We start from the raw sequence: 14,374 nt of genomic DNA, 5'->3' as shown, positions 1-14,374 counted from the left end.
CTGATATCTGCTGGGAGAGCAATACAGCGGTGCACAGACAATCCAGGAAATTTCTGGAAAGTGTAGGGGACAATTTCCTGGTGCAAGTGCTGGAGGAACCAACTAGGGGAAAAGCTCTTCTTGACCTGCTGCTCACAAACAGGGAAGAAATAGTAGAGGAAGCAATAGTGGATGGGAACCTGGGAGGCAGTGACCATGAGATGGTCGAGTTCAGGATCCTGACACAAGGAAGAAAGGAAAGCAGTAGAACAGAGACCCTTGACTTCAGAAAAGCAGACTTTGACTCCCTCAGGGAACTGATGGGCAAGGTCCCCTGGGAGAATAACATGATGGGGAAAGGAGTCGAGGAAAGCTTGCTGTATTTTAAAGAAACCTTATTGAGGTTGCAGGAACAAACCATCCCGATGTGTAGGAAGAAAAGTAAATATGGCAAGCGACCAGCTTGGCTTAACAGTGAAATCCTTGCTCGTCTTAAACACAAAAAAACCGCTTACAAGAAGTGGAAGATTGGACAAATAACCAGGGAGGAGTATAAAAGTATTGCTCAGGCATGCAGGTGTGAAATTAGGAAGGCCAAATCACACTTGGAGTTGCAGCTAGCCGGAGATGTTAGGAGTAACAAGAAGGGTTTCTTTAGGTATGTTAGCAACAGGAAGAAAGTCAAGGAAAGTGTGGGCCCCTTGCTGAATGAGGGAGGGAACCTAGTGACGGAGGATGTGGAGAAAGCTAGTGTACTCAATGCTTTTTTTGCCTCTGTCTTCACAGACAAGGTCAGCTCCCAGACAGCTGCACTCTGCAGCACGGTATGGGGAGGAGGTGACCAGCTCTCTGTGGAGAAAGAAGTAGTTCGGGACTATTTAGGAAAGTTTGATGAGCACAAGTCCATGGGGCCGGATGCGCTGCATCCGAGGGTGCTAAAGGAGTTGGCCGATGAGATTGCAGAGCCATTGGCTATTATCTTTGAAAAATCATGGCGATCGGGGGAGGTCCCGGACGACTGGAAAAAAGCTAATGTAGTGCCCATCTTTAAAAAAGGGAAGAAGGAAGATCCAGGGAACTACAGGCCAGTCAGTCTCACCTCAGTCCCTGGAAAAATCATGGAACAGGTCCTCAAGGAATTAATCCTGAACCACTTAAAGGAGGGTAAAGTGATCAGGAACAGTCAGCATGGATTCACCAAGGGCAAATCATGCCTGACTAACCTAATTGCCTTCTATGATGAGATAACCGGCTCTGTGGATGAGGGGAAAGCAGTGGATGTGCTATTTCTGGACTTTAGCAAAGCTTTTGATACAGTCTCCCACAGTATTCTTGCCAGCAAGTTAAAGAAGTATGGGCTGGATGAATGGACGGTAAGGTGGATAGAAAACTGGCTAGATGGTCGGGCTCAACGGGTAGTGATCAATGGTTCCATGTCTAGTTGGCAGCCAGTATCAAGTGGAGTGCCCCAAGGGTCGGTGCTGGGGCCGGTTTTATTCAATATCTTCATTAACGATCTGGAGGATGGTGTGGACTGCACCCTTAGCAAGTTTGCAGATGACACTAAACTGGGAGGAGTGGTTGATACGCTGGAGGGTAGGGATAGGATACAGAGGGACCTAGACAAATTAGAGGATTGGGCCAAAAGAAATATGATGAGGTTCAACAAGGACAAGTGCAGAGTCCTGCACTTAGGACGGAAGAATCCCATGCACTGTTACAGACTAAGGACCCAATGGCTGGGCAGCAGTTCTGCAGAAAAGGACCTAGGGGTTACGGTGGATGAAAGGCTGAATATGAGTCAACAGTGTGCCCTTGTTGCCAAGAAGGCTAATGGCATTTTGGGTTGTATAAGTAAGGGCATTTCCAGCAGATCGAGGGATGTGATCATTCCCCTCTACTCAGCACTGGTGTGGCCTCATTTGGAGTACTGTGTCCAGTTTTGGGCCCCGCACTACAAGAAGGATGTGGATAAATTGGAGAGAGTCCAGCGGAGGGCAACAAAAATGATTAGGGGTCTGGAGCACATGACTTATGAGGAGAGGCTGAGGGAACTGGGATTGTTTAGTCTGCAGAAGAGAAGAATGAGGGGGGATTTGATAGCTGCTTTCAACTACCTGAAAGGGGGTTCCAAAGAGGATGGATCTAGACTGTTCTCAGTGGTAGAAGATGACAGAACAAGGAGTAATGGTCTCAAGTTGCAGAGGGGGAGGTTTAGGTTGGACATTAGGAAAAACTTTTTCACTAGTAGGGTGGTGAAGAACTGGAATGGGTTACCTAGGGAGGTAGTGGAATCTCCTTCCTTAGAGGTTTTTAAGGTCAGGCTTGACAAAGCCCTGGCTGGGATGATTTAGTTGGGTTTGGTCCTGCTTTGAGCAGGGGGTTGGACTAGATGACCTCCTGAGGTCCCTTCCAACCCTGAGATTCTATGCTTCTATGATTCTAAGGTGAGAGGTGGCACATTACTGTGTAGAAGGGTTGTACCTTGCTAAGTTGGGGGGTTGCACCTCAATATGTCAGGAGTGATGTCTAACTTGTTTGTACCTGTGTATAAGAATACATCCCTGGGGTGGTTTCTTTGTCTGGCCTAGGGGGCAGTGAAAAGTCCCGCTACTGTGTGAGACAGTTCATTGTCAGGGGGCACATATGTACTAGCAGAACTGTAGATATCTGATCTGGGGAGCTAGAGACTGTGTTTTGTTTGGCAATAAACCTGGCCAGGTGCCTTTGTACCTTATCGGAGTCTGTGGTCATTGGGGGTTCTCTTGGGGGTCTGCTGTGTCAGATATCTGCGCAGAGCTGGGGCAGCACACAGAGGGAACACACGCATGCAGCCAACTGTTATCAACAATGAACAGAGCAGAGCACCACACCTGTAGCATCTGATAGGGTCAGCCCAAAGTCCCACCTTGCAAGTGAGAACAGAACCAGGGAGCCCCCAGATGCCTTCTCACACCACCATTCCACTCTCCAACTACCCACCTTGCCCCAGTCCACAGTTAGCTGGGTGATGCTTTAAATGTAATGAGCTGGGGCATGTGAAGGCCAAGTGCCCCAAGAGCATCAGCCAACTACAACTCATCACACCGGATTCCCACCAAGAGCCTTCATGCCCAGATGTCTCGCAAATACCCCCGAGCAAAGGGAAACTGTGAGTGTGGGTGAGAAGAAGATTACTGCATGGAGAGACACTGGAGCACAGGTGTCAGCTATTCACCAGTCCCTGGTGGATCCCAAATTCATCGACCCAGAGGCCCAAGTTACGGTGCAACCCTTTAAGGCCAACTCTTTTAACTTGCCTACAGCCAGGTAGCCTGTCCAATACAAGGGCTGGTCAGAATGTTGACTTTTGCAGTCTATGATGATTATCCCATTCCCATGCTGCTGGGAGAAGACTTAGCCAACCATATGCGGCTAACAGAAAGGTTGGGGATGGTCACCCACAGCCAGGCTAACCAGGCCTCCACACCTAACTCCATTCCTGAACCTTCTTCAGGAACCCAGCCAGACGTGGTGGAACCCGATCCCAAACCAGAGTCTATGGCAGTAGTTGTAGATCCAGTTCCTGAAACTCAGTCAGAACCAGCCAAAAAATCAAAACTGGTGGAGCAGTCCACACCAGAGCCTGTGCTTGCAACCCCACTGGTGTCAGGGGAGCCAGCACCAAAGGGCACCACAGAGCCTGCACCTGCAGCAGCAGCTAAACTGGCGCAAGAGGCTCAACTGGAGCCTGAAATACCACCTAGTGCACCAATCCCATCACCTGCATCGCTTCCAGTGGGACCAAAACCAAGTCCACAACGCAGTGAGGAACTAATGTCTCCAGCATCAAGGGAGCAGTTCCAGGCAGAGCAGAGAGCAGATGAGAGACTCAAGGGAGCTTGGACGGTGGCACGGAGTGACCCACCAACTCTCAACTCTTCTAATAGGTCCAGGTTTGTTATAGAAGGAGGACTCTTATACAAGGAGACCCTTTCTGGGGGGCACAAGGAGGACTGGCATCCTTAGAGACAGTTGGTAGTTCCAAGAAAGTATAGGGAAAAGCTCTTGAATTTAGCCCACAATCATCCTAGTGGCCATGCTGGGGTGAACAGGAACAAGGACCATTTGGGGAAGTCATTTCACTGGGAGGGAATGGGCAAGGATGTTTCTACCTATGTCCAGTCTTGTGAGGTGTGCCAGATGGTGGGAAAGCCCCAAGACCAGGTCAAGGCTCCTCTCCAGGCACTCCCCATCATTGAGGCTGCATTTCAGAATGTAGCTGTGGATATTCTGGGTCCTTTCCTTAAGAAGACACCCAGAGGAAAGCAGTACATACCGACTTTCATGGATTTTGCCACCCAATGGTCGGAAGCAGTAACTCTAAGCAACACCAGGGCTAAAAGCATGAGCAAGGCATTGACAGACATTTTTGCCAGGGTAGGTTGGCCCCCCGACATCCTTACAGATTCAGGAGCTAACTTCCTGGCAGGGGCCATGAAACGTCTTTGAGAAGCTCATGGGGTGAACCACTTGGTTGCCACCCCTTACCACCATCAAACAAATGGCCTAGTGGAGAAGTTTAATGGGACTTTGGGGGCCACAAGATGCAAATTCGTGAATGAGCACTCTGATGACTGGGATCTAGTGTTGCTCTTTGCCTACAGGGCTGTACTGCATCCCAGTTTGGGATTTTCACCTTTTGAACTCATTTATGGCCATGAAGTTAAGGGGCCATTACAGTTGGTGAAGCAGCAATGGGAGGGGGTTACATCTTCTCCAGGAACTAACATGTTGGACTTTGTAATCAACCTGCAAAACACCTTCAAAGACTCTCTAGCCCTTGCTTGAGAAAACCTACAGGATGCTCAACAAGAGCAAAGGGCCTGGCATGATAAACATGCCAGAGAGCGTTCCTTCAGAGTAGGTGACCAAGTCATGGTCCTGAAAGCGCTCCAGGCCAATAAGATGTAAGCATCATGGGAGGGCCCATTTATGGTCTGAGAGTGCCTGAGAGCTGTTAATTATCTCATAGCATTCCCAAACTCTACCCTAAAACCTAAAGTATAGCATGTTAATTCTCTAATATCCTTTTATTCCCAATAAATCAGGGTTCTCCAGTTTACAGCCCAGTTTACAGCCTGCAGGAGCCTACTATGACTGAAAAAGCAAAAGTGGCGTAGTAGAGGTGCGCCTTTCCATGACCATTGGGTGTAAGCAGCGACAGAAAATCCAGGAGCTGTGCACCAGCTTCACGACAATGTTTTTAGCCACCCAGGACAGACAGAATGGGCATACCACTCCATTGACACAGGTAATGCTTGCCCAAATAGAGCCCAACCCTATCAGATGGCTCCTCAAGCCAAAACCACAATAGAAAGGGAGATCAAGGACATGTTACAGCTGGGTGTAATCTGCCCCTCTGAAAGTTCATGGGCCTCTCCAGTGGTTCTGGTTCCCAAACCAGATGGGGAAATCCACTTTGTGTGGACTACCATAAACTAAATGCTGTAACTCGCCCAGAAAATTATCCAATGCCACGCACAGATGAGGTATTGGAGAAATTGGGATGTGACTAGTTCATCTTCACCTTAGACTTAACTAAGGGTACTGGCAAGTGCCGCTAGATGACCCCACCAAGGAAAGGTCAGCCTTCATCCCCCATGTAGAACTTTATGAATTTAATGTGCTCCCTTTCGGACTGAGAAATGCACCTACCACCTTCCAGAGACTGGTAGATAGCCTTCCGGCTGGATTTGGGGAATTTGCAGTCATCTACCTTGGCTATATTCTCAGATTCATGGGCAGAACACCTGGAACACCTCCAAGCTGTCTTCCAGCACATAAGGGAGGCAGGATTAACCGTTAAGGCCAAAAGGTGTCAAATAGGCCTAAACAGGGTAACATACCTTGGACACCAGGTGGGTCAAGGTACTATCAACCCCGTACAGGCTAAGGTAAATGCTATCCAAAATTGGCCTGTCCCTAAGTCAAAGAAGCAGGTACAATCCTTCTTGGGCTTGCCTGGGTATTACTGATGATGTACAGCCAAATTTGCTACCCCACTGATAGACCTAACCAGGAAAAAACAGCCAAATTTATAATTGGAGATATACCAATCTCCTAGAACTGGAAGGGACCTTGAAAGGTCATTGAGTCCAGCCCCCTGCCTTCACTAGCAGGACCAGTTTTTGCCCCAGATCCCTAAGTGGCCTCTTCAAGGATTGAACTCACAACTCTGGGTTTAGCAGGCCAATGCTCAAACCACTGAGCTATCCCTCCATGCCATTCAGTGGACTAAGAAGTGTCAAAAAGCCTTTAACCAGCTTAAGGCAGCCCTTACATCTGACCCTGTACTGAGGTCCCCGGACTTCGAAACCACAAATGCTTCCGAGCATGGTGTAGGAGCAGTAATAATGCAGGAAGGACCAGATCAACAATTCCGTCCTTTTGTTTTTCCCAGCAAAAAAACTTTCTGAAAGGGAAAGCCACTGGTCAGGCTCAGAAAAAGAATGTTATCATATTTTGTATGCTCTGGAGAAGCTATGCCCATACCTTTGGGGATGGTGGCTCCACCTGCAGACTGACCATGCTGCACTAAAGTGGCTTCACACAGTCAAAAAGACTAACGAAAAACTTCTTCACTGGAGTTTAGCGCTTTAAGACTTTGATTTTGAAATACTGCCCATTTCAGGAGCCTCTAACAAAGTGGCTGATGCACTCTCCCAGGAAAGTTTCCCAGAATTAGCCAGGTGAAAATGTCCCTGTATTCTAAGTCATTGTAGTCCTTGAAATGTAAAAAGTACTGTTTAGTTCTTCATGTAAGGCCTTGTCTACACTACAAGACTATTTCGAATCAACTTAGTTCGAATTTGTGGATTCGACCTTATGAAGTCGAATTTGTGTATCCATACTAAATACACTAATTCAAATTTCTGAGTCCACATTCACGGGGCCAGCGTCGACTTTGGAAGCGGTGCACTGTGGGAAACTATCCCACAGTTCCCGCAGTCCCCGCTGCCCATTGGAATGCTGGGTAGAGCCCCCAATGCCTGCTGGGGGAAAAAATGTGCCGAGGGTGGTTTTGGGTAACTATCATTATTGAACCGTCACTCCCGCCCTCTCTCCCTGAAAGCGCCGGTGGGAAATCTGTTCGCGCCCTTCTCTTGTCAGTTACAGCGCATACGCCACAGCACTGCGAGCATGGAGCCCGCTGCGATCATCGCTGCACTTATGGCCGTTGTCAACTCCTCGCACCTTATTGTCCACCTCTTCCACAGTCAGCTGCTGAGAAATCGGGCGAGGAGGCTCCGGCAGCGCGGTGAGGACAGGAATTCACAGAGTGGCGCAGACCTCTCACAAAGCAGGGTACGCCGCGCAGTGGAGATCATGGTGGCAATGGGTCAAGTTCATGGTGTGGAACGGCGATTCTGGGCCCGGGAAACCAGCACGGACTGGTGGGACCGCATAGTGCTGCAGGTCTGGGATGAATCACAGTGGCTGCGAAACTTCAGGATGCGTAAGGGCACTTTCCTTGAACTCTGTGACTTGCTGGCCCCTGCCCTGAAGCGCCAGGACACACGGATGCGAGCAGCCCTGAGTGTGCAGAAGCGAGTGGCCATAGCCCTCTGGAAACTTGCAACGCCAGACAGCTACCGGTCAGTAGCGAACCACTTTGGCGTGGGCAAATCTACCGTGGGGATTGCTGTCATTCAAGTAGCCCACGCAATCGTTGAGCAACTGCTCTCAAAGGTAGTGACTCTCGGAAACGTCCAGGACATCATAGATGGCTTCGCCGCGATGGGATTCCCAAACTGCGGTGGGGCTATAGATGGGACTCACATCCCTATCCTGGCACCAGCCCACCAGGCCAGCGAGTACATTAACCGAAAGGGCTACTTTTCAATGGTGCTGCAAGCACTGGTGGACCATAGGGGACGTTTTACCAACATCTTCGTTGGGTGGGCGGGCAAGGTTCATGACGCGCGTGTGTTCAGGAACTCTGGTCTGTTTAGACGCCTCCAGGCAGGAACTTTCTTCCCAGACCACAAAATAACGGTTGGGGATGTGCAGATGCCTACAGTGATCCTCGGGGACCCAGCCTACCCGCTAATGCCCTGGCTCATGAAGCCCTATACAGGCGCCTTGGACAGTGAGAAGGAACTCTTCAACTACCGGCTGAGCAAGTGCAGAATGGTGGTGGAGTGTGCTTTCGGACGTCTTAAGGGGAGGTGGCGGAGCTTACTGACTTGCTCGGACATCAGCAAAAAGAATATCCCCGTAGTTATTGCTGCTTGCTGTGTGCTCCACAATGTCTGTGAGAGCAAGGGCGAGACCTTTTTGGCCGGATGGGAGGTTGAGGCAAATCACCTGGCTGCTGTTTACGCTCAGCCAGACACCCGTGCCGAAAAACTATCCCAGCGGGAAGCGCTGTGTATCCGGGAGGCTTTGAAAGCAAGTTTCCTCGGAGAGCAGGGTAACCTATGACTCTACACTTGATTTTAAGAGAAGCTGATCCTGGGCCTGTGTCTCTATGTGTTGAGTGAGATCTGCGGTTACATACCCCGTTCTCCAAGTTTCCCCCACTTCCAAAACACGTTTTTAAACAAATTAAATGGAACAGTTATTTTTAATAAATCTTTCCTTTACTTTGAATTTCTGTTCAGGGTTTGGAACATGGATGCATACTGTGCTGGGTACGGTGTGCACTGATGTACAGACCGCTTGTGCAATACAGGACGGACAGCCTCCTGCTCCTACATAGGTCTCTGGGGTGGGGGACGGTTTCAAGTGGTTGTGCATGTAGGGGTGGGTTTGCAGGAAGGGGCGAGTGGTGCCGTCTTTGCATAGGGATTTGGATGCAGGCTCTGGGCTGTGGGTTTGGGCGTAGGAAGGGGTGAGGGGTGTGGGGGAAGGGTGAGTATCTGTCCGTGGATGAGGGCTCTTGTTGGGGCTCAGGGCAGCGGAGAGGATCGCGCCTACGGTGGAAGTGCATGGTAAGGGCAGCATGCCTTAACATTAGGGGGTGGCAGGCGCTAGGACCGTGGACAAGCGTACACATCACAGAATGACCCGGGGCAGCATACACCACACAGAGGGACCCTGGTGACTACTGAATGCAGTCTGTGTGTGCCCTGCAGTTGATCCTGCCCCCGATAGTCTGTACCCTGCTAATGTAGGCTATCCCGTGCAATTATCAATCCCCTGCCCCCCCCTACATACACAGTCTTCTGACACGAAAGACGTGACGGAAAGAGTGAACAACAGCAAACAGCTTTTATTAATCTACTACATAGTGGGGTGATGAAACTTGGATTTGGGACTGGGTGATCCTGTAAGGGAAGCGCTTCTAAACAGTTATAGCATCAGAGGTGTGTGGAACATTAGCGCTCAGCTGTGGTGCAGTGACAGTTCTCACAGCCCCTACCGCCCCTCCGTCTTGTAATTTTCAGTGAGGGGGGGACAGGACTTCTTGGCGTTGGAGGGTGGTTGCAGATACAGTGCAGGGGGGCTCTCTCCTCCTGCCTGCGGTCCTGCAGAACATCAACAAGGCGCCGGAGCATGTCCGTTTGCTCCCTCATTAGCCCAAGCAGCGTTTGAGTCGCCTGATGGTCTTCCTGCCACCACCTATCCTCCCGTTCGATGTGTGTGCGATGCTGTTGACATAGGCTCTCCCTCCACTGTCTCTGCTCTGCCGCCTCGGCTCTGGAGCAGGCCATCAGTTCCGCGAACATCTCTTCCCGAGTCTTTTTCTTTCGCCGCCTAATCTGAGCCAGCCTCTGCGAGGGGGATGCCGGTGCAGTCCGGGAAAGAGCAGAAGCTGTGTGATGGGAAACAGTAAATGATTTCCTTGAACAGATACATGTTTGCGAACAGTGAACACAGTCTAGTCAGTTTCTCTGAACAAGACCATACAGGGCACCAAGTTCCACGAGATCTCAGGACAAGTTCGAGATTTTGGAATACGCTCTCATTGGCGGCGCCATTGCACAGGAGAGCGGACAAGCGGGGAGAGACAGCATAATCCGTCTTGCAGACAGTCCTGGTAAGCCTTAAAGTAGATCATGCTTATCAGTTAGTGGATAGCTGTGCTCTCCTGCTAAAGGCAATCTGGAAAGCAGAAAGGCTGAGCCTTTTCCAGCCCCTCCCGCAAGTGCACGGGAAAGATCAATGTCTGCTTGTTCTCTGTGGCCTCCAGCATGTGGCTGTTAAGCGAGGGTCGTTGTTATGCAACCTAATTGTAAACGGTTAACAATAGTAACAATACACTAATTGCCCGACTTAGATGCAGCCTGTCCAGACCGACATCACCCTGAGGCGGGTCACTCGCAGTCAGAGAGAGCGGATGCTACTGGAAGCCCTGCACAGACCAGGACCATATGCAGCAATGCTGGTGGAGGCGATGATTCCTCTCTACATTAGGATCTCCTGGCGCGGAAGAGTGTGCTTCCATGGAGCACAGAATAAGGCACCTCTCCCCAGGAACCTCCTGCGGAGGCTTTTCGAGCTGCTCTCTGAGAGCTTTCTTGAACTGTCCCAAGAGGATTATTGTTCAATCCCTATATGTGTGGACCTACTATTTATATAGTTTGACATGTAAAATTTTGTATATAGTATTTCTATTTTTTCTATACCCGTTTTTTAAAAAATAAAAGTTTCCATGTTTATAGCACTTACCGCCTGATCCTTCCCCTGATTCTGAGTCCGGGTTAACGGGTGGGGAGCGTTGGTAGGGGATCTCTGTGAGGGTGATGAAGAGATCCTGGCTGTCAGGGCAAGCGGTATTGTGTTCGCTGTCGCCTGCGCCGTCCTCCACAAACCCTTCCTCATCTTCCCCATCGGCGAACATCGCTGAGAAACTGTCCAGGTACACTATGCCATCCTCAGAGTCCACGGTCACTGGTGGGGCAGTGGTGGCAGACCCACCGAGAATGGCATGCAGTGCCTCGTAGAAGCGGCATGTCTGGGGCTGTGCTCCGGAGCGTCCGTTTGCCGCTCTGACTTTTTGGTAACCTTGTCTCATGTCCTTGACTTTCACGCGGCACTGCATCACATCCCGGCTGTATCCTTTCTCTATCATTGCTTTAGAGACCTTCTCGAAGGTCTTTGCATTCTGCTTGTTGGAGCGCAGCTCCGAGAGCACAGACTCCTCGCCCCACACAGCAATCAGATCCAGGACTTCCCGGTCTGTCCATGCTGGGGACCTCTTTCTATTCTTGGATTGCCCGGACTCCTCTGCTGGAGAGCTCTGCATCGTTGCAGGTGCTGCGGAGCTCGCCCCGATGTCCAGCCAGGACGTCAGATTCAAAGTGCCCAGACAGGAAAAGGAATTCAAATTTTCCCGGGTCATTTCCTGTGTGGCTGGTCAGAGAATCCAAGCTCGGACTGCTGTCCAGAGCGTCAACAGAGTGGTGCACTGTGGGATAGCTCCCGGAGCTACTAAGTTTGATTAGCATCCACACCTAGCCTAATTCGAGCTAGCCATGTCGAATTTAGCGCTACTCCACCTGTCGAGGTGGAGTACCAAATTCGAACTAAAGAGCCCTCTAGTTCGAATTAAATGGCTTCCTGGTGTGGACGGTTGAGCGGTTAGTTCGAATTAACGCTGCTAAATTCGAATTAAAGTCCTAGTGTAGACCAGGCCTAATTAATAAAATTAGAGGTGCATGTATCTTATTAACTCTAACAGACGTTTTGCAGCATGAGCTTTCGTGGGTGAATACCCACTTATTCGGATGCAAGTGGGTATTCACCCATGAAAGTTCATGCTGCAAAACGTCTGTTAGTCTATAAGGTGCCACAGGATTCTTTGCTGCTTCTACAGAACCAGACTAACACGGCTACCCCTCTGATACTTATTAACTCTGTTTCCTAAACCTCCAGGAAGAAATCCCAGCTGGTGTGGACCGAGCCTGAACCAGGCTGGCCAGCACCATCTGTAATTTGGGTGGTGTGTGATAAATAAAGTGGGGGGAAGCTCCCTTTGATGGACACACAGACAGCCACTTAGCTGTAAAATCCCTCTTGGTAGCTGTTCTTTATTTGCTTTACCTGTAAAGGGTTAAAAAGTCCCCCAGGTAAAGAAAAAAAAAGGGAGTGGACACCTGACCAAAAGAGCCAATGGGAGGGCTAGAACTTTTTAAAATGGAGGAAAAAAACCTTCCCTTTGTTTGTGTGTTGGGTCTCTCTGGGAAAGAGAGGAACAGAGGGCAGCAGGAACGCTGTGTAAGGTTGAACCAGGTATAAAAATTCATCTTCCATACCTAGAAGAAATTATTGGCAGGGCATGTTTAAATAGATGCAATTAATTTTTATTATTATTATTATTATCTTGGCTTGTGGATCTCCTCTGTGCTAACCCCAGATGCTTTCATTTGCTTGTAACCTTTAAGCTGAACCCCCAAGAAAGCTATTTTGGGTGCTTAATTTTTGTAATTGTTTCTTTTAAGATCTAGCAAAAAGCCTAAGTTCCAAATGTATTTTTTTTCCTTCTTCTTTTTAATAAAATTTACCTTTTTTAAGAACAGGATTGGATTTTTGGTGTTCTAAGAGGTTTGTGTATGTTGTTGGATTAGCTGGTAGCCACAGCTAATTTCCTTTGTTTTCTTTCTCAGCTTTTCCCCGGAGGAGGGGTGTGTGTGAAAGGGCTTGAGGGTACCCCACAGGGGGAATTCCCAAGTGCTTCTTCCTGGGTTCAAAGGGTTTTTTTTTGCATTTGGGTGGAGGCAGCATTTACCAAGCCAAGGTCAGAAAGAAGCTGTAACCTTGGGAGTGTAATACAAGCCTGGAGTGGCCAGTATTAATTTTTAGAATCTTTGCGGGCCCCCATCTTCCGCACTCAAAGTGAAAGAGTGGCGATTCAGCCTTGACACCCAGTGTCACTCAGCGGATCAGCAGAACACTGAGGAACAGAGCTCAGACCTCCTGAATCCTAACCCAGTGCTCCATTTGCGCAGCCTCTTTACTGATTCTACAGTCACTGACCCCAATGTGCACTCATCTGAAATCGGGACTCTACACTCGCTTGCCATCTTTAGCATGCTGCTGATTATTTTGCAGGAGATTTCATTCATAGAATCATAGAATATTAGGATTGGAAAAGACCTCAGGAGGTCATCTAGTCCAATCCCCTGCTCAAAGCAGGACCAACAGCCACTAAATCATCCCAACTTTATCAAGCTGGGCCTTTAAAATCTCTAAGGATGGAGATTCCACCACCTCCCTAGGTAACCCATTCTAGTGCATTACCACCCTCCTAGTGAAATAATGTTTCCTAACATCCAACCTAGACCTCCCGCACTGCAACTTGAGACCATTGTTTCTTGTTCTGTTATCTGCCACCACTGAGAACGGTCTAGATCCATCCTCTTTGGAACCCCCTTCATGTAGTTGAAGGCTGCTATCAAATCTCCCCTTACTCTTCTTTTCTGTAGAGTAAATAACCCCAGTTCCCTCAGCCTCTCCTCGTAAGACATGTGCCCCAGCCCCCTAATCATTTTCATTGCCCTCTGCTGGACTCTTTCCAATTTGTCCACATCCCTTCTGTAATGGAGGGGACCAAAGCTGGACAGAATACTCCAGGTGTGGCCTCACCAGGGCTGAATAGAGGGGAACAATCACTTCCCTCAATCTGCTGGCAATGCTCCTACTAATACAGCCCAATATGCCGTTGGCTTTCTTGTCAACAAGGGCACAATGCTGACTCATATCCAGCTTCTCGTCTATTGTAATCCCCATGTCCTTTTCTGCAGAACTGCTGCTTAGCCAGTTGGTCCCCAACCTGTATCGGTGCATGGGATTCTTCCTTCTAAGTGTAGGACTCTGCAGTTGTCCTTGTTGAACCTCAACAAATTTATTTTGGTCCAATCCTCCAATTTGTCTAGGTCACTCTGGTCCCTAGCCCTACCCTCCAGTGTATCTACTTCTCCCCCCAGCTTAGTGTCATCTGCAAACTTGCTGAGGGTGCAGTTCATCCCATCATCCAGATCATTGATAAAGATGTTGAACAAAACTGGCCCCAGGACTGACCTTGGGGCACTCTGCTTGAGACCGGCTGCCAACTAGACATCGAGTCATTGATCACTACCTGTTGAACCCGACAATCTAGCCAGCTTTCTATCCACTTTACAGTCCATTCATCCAATCCATACTTTTTTAACTTGCTGGCAAGAATACCGTGGGAGACCATATCAAAAGCTTTGCTAAAGTCAAGATAGCTCATATCCACTCCTTTCCCTATATCCACAGTGCCAGTTATCTCATCATAGAAGGCAATCAGGTTGGTCAGGCATGACTTGCCCTTGGTGAATCCATGTTAACTGTTCCTGATCACCTTCCTCTCCTTCACTGTCTGATCCTGATTCTATGTTAATGCAACTTTCAATAGTGAAGGTTCCAGAGGGTTTCTTTGTGTTGA

The sequence above is a fragment of the Mauremys reevesii genome, unplaced genomic scaffold (genome assembly GCF_016161935.1).
Source record: "Mauremys reevesii isolate NIE-2019 unplaced genomic scaffold, ASM1616193v1 Contig5, whole genome shotgun sequence".
Taxonomy (NCBI): domain Eukaryota; kingdom Metazoa; phylum Chordata; order Testudines; family Geoemydidae; genus Mauremys; species Mauremys reevesii.
This window is presented reverse-complemented; position numbering follows the sequence as displayed.